Below are 5,882 nucleotides of genomic sequence, written 5' to 3' on the forward strand. Positions count from 1 at the left end.
TATTTTTAATTTATCTCTTCAAACAGGTGTAATGTCTGATATGTGGAAGATGGCTAATGTAATTCCTATTTTTAAAACAGGGGACAAGTCGTTACCGTCAAATTACCGCCCAATAAGCCTCACCTCAATTGTAGGCAAATTACTAGAGTCAATTATAGCTGAGATTATAAGAAGCCATCTCGATAAGCATAGCTTGATTAATGATACTCAGCATGGATTCACAAGAGGCCGGTCTTGTCTAACTAATTTATTAACTTTCTTCAGTAAAGCTTTTGAGGCTGTTGACAACGATAAAGAATTTGATATTATTTACTTAGATTTTAGTAAGGCTTTTGATAGAGTTCCGCACCTTAGACTGTTAAAGAAAGTGGCAGCTCATGGCATTGGGGGAAAAGTGCTCTCGTGGATCGAGTCATGGCTCATTGACAGGAAGCACAGTGTCCATAAATGGGGTTAAATCCGAGTGGGGATCTGTAACAAGTGGCGTTCCACAGGGATCAGTCTTGGGCCCGTTGTTGTTTATAATATATATCAATGATCTTGATGAGGGAATTACTAGTGATATGAGCAAATTCGCCGATGACACAAAGATAGGTAGGATAATTGATTCAAACGTAGATGTTATGGAACTTCAGGAGGCTCTGGTGGCCTGGTGGTTAACGCTCTCGCTTCACACGGTGAGGGCCTGGGTTCGATTCCCAGCCAGAGTAGAAACATTGGACGTGTTTCTTTCCACCTGTTGTCTATGTTCCCCATCAGTAAAATGGGTACCTGGGTGTTAGTCGACTGGTGTGGGTCGCATCCTGGGACACTGACCTAAGGAGGCCTGGTCACAGACCGGGCCGCGGGGGCGTTGACCCCCGGAACTCTCTCCAGGTAAACTCCAGGTATTCTTGGTCAGAAAAGTGGCAGATGCAGTTCAATGTAGATAAATGCAAGGTTCTGAAGCTTGGGAGTGCCCATAACCCTAGTACTTATAAGTTAAATGATGTAGAACTTAGCCATACAGATTGCGAAAAGGACTTGGGGGTTATGGTGAGCAGCAACCTTAAACCAAGACAGCAATGCCTAAGCGTACGTAATAAGGCAAATAGATTACTGGGATTTATATCAAGAAGTGTAAGCAACAGAAGTCCAGAGGTCATACTGCAGCTTTATACATCATTAGTAAGGCCTCACCTAGATTATGCAGCTCAGTTCTGGTCTCCATATTACAGAATGGACATAAATTCGTTAGAAAACATTCAGCGTAGGATGACTAAATTAATACATAGCATTAGAAACCTTCCTTATGAAGAAAGATTGAAGACTCGTTACATTCACTTGTTAGACGAAGAATGAGGGGAGACCTGATCGAAGTGTAAAAGTGGAAGATAGGTATTAATAAAGGGGATATTAATAAGGTCTTGAGGATGTCTCTCCAAGAGAGAACCCGCAGTAATGGATTTAAATTAGATAAGTTTAGATTTAGAAAGGACATAGGAAAGTATTGGTTTGGAAATAGGGTAGTAGATGAGTGGAACAGTCTACCTAGTTGGGTTATTGAGGCTGGGACTTTGGGTAGTTTCAAATTTAGGTTGGATAAGTACATGAGTGGGAGGGGTTGGATTTGAGTGGGACTTTCACATCAGAGCTTATTTCTTGGGTGGCATTGAAAATTGGGTTGGGCAAATGTTTTGTTAGTGGGATGAATTGTAAAGGACCTGCCTAGTATGGGCCAGCAGGCCTCCTGCAGTGTTCCTCCTTTCTTATGTTCTTATGTTAACAGTGGAGTAACTTAAATACACAGGAAAATTACTACTGTAACATGCAAGGACTGCATACTAACACATAAATATTAGTGTTTGTGTATTGCCTGTTGATTATACCAAGGAATGAATATGTCAAGATTGTGATTGATCGAGTGACGGAAAACACAAAAAATAAATAATGAAGAACTGTCTAGAAAAGTACCTCATAATAACAATAGAACAACACAAAACTGTACAGTACAGTAACACACAAGAACAAAACTGTAACACATAAGAAAAGTACAGTAACATAGAGCAGAACAGTACAGCAGTACACAAATACCACACAAGAACATACAAGAACAATACAATAAAATAAGGGAAGAGTAGAGCAAGATAACAATAATACATAAAACAGCAATATTGAAGACATTAAGACAGAGTTGTACTGGCCAGGTTGTAACATCAACATCAACAATCACTTTTGTCGAGAGGTTGACTCTCCCAGTTTGTACATCTTATTTTCTTTCTTTTTTATTGTGTTTGTGAATATTTTTCTCAATATAGTGAAGTTGAGAGAAGTGAAGACGGGAAAAATTAAAAATTATGTAATAATTCACAAGAATGTTTTCTTGCTATATCCAGTACAATATTCTCTCAACTGTTACTTCCTTATATCTTCATATTTATCATTAAGGATATCTAGAAAATACTATGTAACAGCATTCTACATCCCGATTATTCAGAATTCTATTAAAATATATAATATAATTTAAATACAAACTGGAAATCACATATCACTACACATCACTAAAAACACTGCAAAATCACAGTCATTACTCTAAATCACAAATCATTACTGCAAATCACAAAACACCGCAAACCATAGATCATAACTATTGTTATCAAGTAGGAGGTAATTTATCTCGAATTTTTAATAGTGTGGTGAACCAGCAGGTCCCTCAGACTTACACTCTAATATACTATAGAGCAGATACACTTATAAGGAGAGGTGTGGTCTGATGATGTCTGTGTGAGAAAGTACACATATGTGCATGAGAATGTTTGCACACATGTGAGTGACACAGGGGTTGGATATTAAGTATTATACGTGTGCTGGGCAAATTGTGTTTATATATATTCTAGAGGTCTGGTCTCAGACGGGGCCTCGGGGGCGTTGACCCCCGAAATTCTCTCCATGTATATTATCCACAGTGGAACGAGAGAATTGTGTGTGTGTGTGTGTGTGTGTGTGTGTGTGTGTGTGTGTGTGTGTGTGTGTGTGTGTGTGTGTGTGTGTGTGTGTGTGTGTGTGTGTGTGTGTGTGTGTGTGTGTGTGTGTGTGTGTGTGTGTGTGTGTGTGTGTGTGTGTGTGTGTGTGTGTGTGTGTGTGTGTACTTTGTGTACTTTGTGTACTTGCGTGTTTACTTGTGGACATTTCAGTGACTTGCATGTATATAAAAAGACGAACTGCCACAAAAAAGGAAACTGATGACATTTTTGTAGCAGATTTCTTGGTGGGAAGACAGAGTCACATACGGACACAAATATAAACAATAATTGTAAACAAAACAAAAATAATGAACAGCTTTTGTCCCAGTGTTTGTTTCTGGTACAGTTTACAACTGCTGGACACAGTCTTATATACAACTGCAAAATATTGTTTAAGTGGGAGACACTGTTGTGGAAGATGTAGGAAAGTACAGGATTCAATAAAGAACTTATCCACACACACACACACACACACACACACACACACACACACACACACACACACACACACACACACACATATATATATATATATATATATATATATATATATATATATATATATATATATATATATATACTGATATATCAGATCATTATTTAGTTGTAGCTACAGTTAGAGTAAGAGGAAGGTGGCAACAACAAGTAAGAGGGAGGTGAAAGTGTATAAACTAAGGGAGGAGGAAGTTCGGGCGAGATATAAGCGACTATTGGCAGAAAGGTGGGCTAGTGCAAAGATGAGTAGTGGGGGGGGGGGGTTGAAGAGGGTTGGAATCGTTTTAAAAATACAGTATTAGAATGTGGGGCAGAAGTTTGTGGTTATAGGAGGGTGGGGGCAGGAGGAAAGAGGAGTGATTGGTGGAATGATGAAGTAAAGGGTGTGATAAAAGAGAAAAAGGTAGCTTACGAGAGGTTTTTACAAAGCAGAAGTGTTATAAGAAGAGCAGAGTATATGGAGAGTAAAAGAAAGGTGAAGAGAGTGGTGAGAGAGTGCAAAAGGAGAGCAGATGAAAGAGTGGGAGAGGCACTGTCAAGAAATTTTAATGAAAATAAGAAAAAATTTTGGAGTGAGTTAAACAAGTTAAGAAAGCCTAGGGAAAGTATGGATTTGTCCGTTAAAAACAGAGTAGGGGAGTTAGTAGATGGGGAGAGGGAGGTATTAGGTAGATGGCGAGAATATTTTGAGGAACTTTTAAATGTTGAGGAAGATAGGGAGGCGGTAATTTCATGCACTGGCCAGGGAGGTATACCATCTTTTAGGAGTGAAGAAGAGCAGAATGTAAGTGTGGTGGAGGTACGTGAGGCATTACGTAGAATGAAAGGGGGTAAAGCAGCTGGAACTGATGGGATCATGACAGAAATGTTAAAAGCAGGGGGGGATATAGTGTTGGAGTGGTTGGTACTTTTGTTAAATAAATGTATGAAAGAGGGGAAGGTACCTAGGGATTGGCGGAGAGCATGTATAGTCCCTTTATATAAAGGGAAAGGGGACAAAAGAGATTGTAAAAATTATAGAGGAATAAGTTTACTGAGTATACCAGGAAAAGTATACGCTAGAGTTATAATTGAAAGAATTAGAGGTAAGACAGAATGTAGAATTGCGGATGAGCAAGGAGGCTTCAGAGTGGGTAGGGGATGTGTAGATCAAGTGTTTACATTGAAGCATATATGTGAACAGTATTTAGATAAAGGTAGGGAAGTTTTTATTGCATTTATGGATTTAGAAAAGGCATATGATAGAGTGGATAGAGGAGCAATGTGGCAGATGTTGCAAGTTTATGGAATAGGTGGTAAGTTACTAAATGCTGTAAAGAGCTTTTATGAGGATAGTGAGGCTCAGGTTAGGGTGTGTAGAAGAGAGGGAGAATACTTCCCGGTAAAAGTAGGTCTTAGACAGGGATGTGTAATGTCACCATGGTTGTTTAATATATTTATAGATGGGGTTGTAAAAGAAGTAAATGCTAGAGTGTTCGGGAGAGGGGTGGGATTAAATTATGGGGAATCAAATTCAAAATGGGAATTGACACAGTTACTTTTTGCTGATGATACTGTGCTTATGGGAGATTCTAAAAAAAATTGCAAAGGTTAGTGGATGAGTTTGAGAATGTGTGTAAAGGTAGAAAGTTGAAAGTGAACATAGAAAAGAGTAAGGTGATGAGGGTATCAAATGATTTAGATAAAGAAAAATTGGATATCAAATTGGGGAGGAGGAGTATGGAAGAAGTGAATGTTTTCAGATACTTGGGAGTTGACGTGTCGGCGGATGGATTTATGAAGGATGAGGTTAATGATAGAATTGATGAGGGAAAAAAGGTGAGTGGTGCGTTGAGGTATATGTGGAGTCAAAAAACGTTATCTATGGAGGCAAAGAAGGGAATGTATGAAAGTATAGTAGTACCAACACTCTTATATGGATGTGAAGCTTGGGTGGTAAATGCAGCAGCGAGGAGACGGAGGCAGTGGAGATGTCCTGTCTAAGGGCAATGTGTGGTGTAAATATTATGCAGAAAATTCGGAGTGTGGAAATTAGGAGAAGGTGTGGAGTTAATAAAAGCATTAGTAAGAGGGCAGAAGAGGGGTTGTTGAGGTGGTTTGGTCATTTAGAGAGAATGGATCAAAGTAGAATGACATGGAAAGCATATAAATCTATAGGGGAAGGAAAGAGGGGTAGGGGTCGTCCTCGAAAGGGTTGGAAAGAGGGGGTAAAGGAGGTTGTGTGGGCGAGGGGTTTGGACTTCCAGCAAGCGTGCATGAGCGTGTTAGATAGGAGTGAATGGAGACGAATGATACTTGGGACCTGACGATCTGTTGGAGTGTGAGCAGGGTAATATTTAGTGAAGGGATTCAGGGAAACCGGTTATTTTCTTATAGTGGGACTTG

Source organism: Cherax quadricarinatus, chromosome 60 (assembly GCF_038502225.1).
Source record: "Cherax quadricarinatus isolate ZL_2023a chromosome 60, ASM3850222v1, whole genome shotgun sequence".
NCBI classification, from domain to species: Eukaryota; Metazoa; Arthropoda; class Malacostraca; order Decapoda; family Parastacidae; genus Cherax; species Cherax quadricarinatus.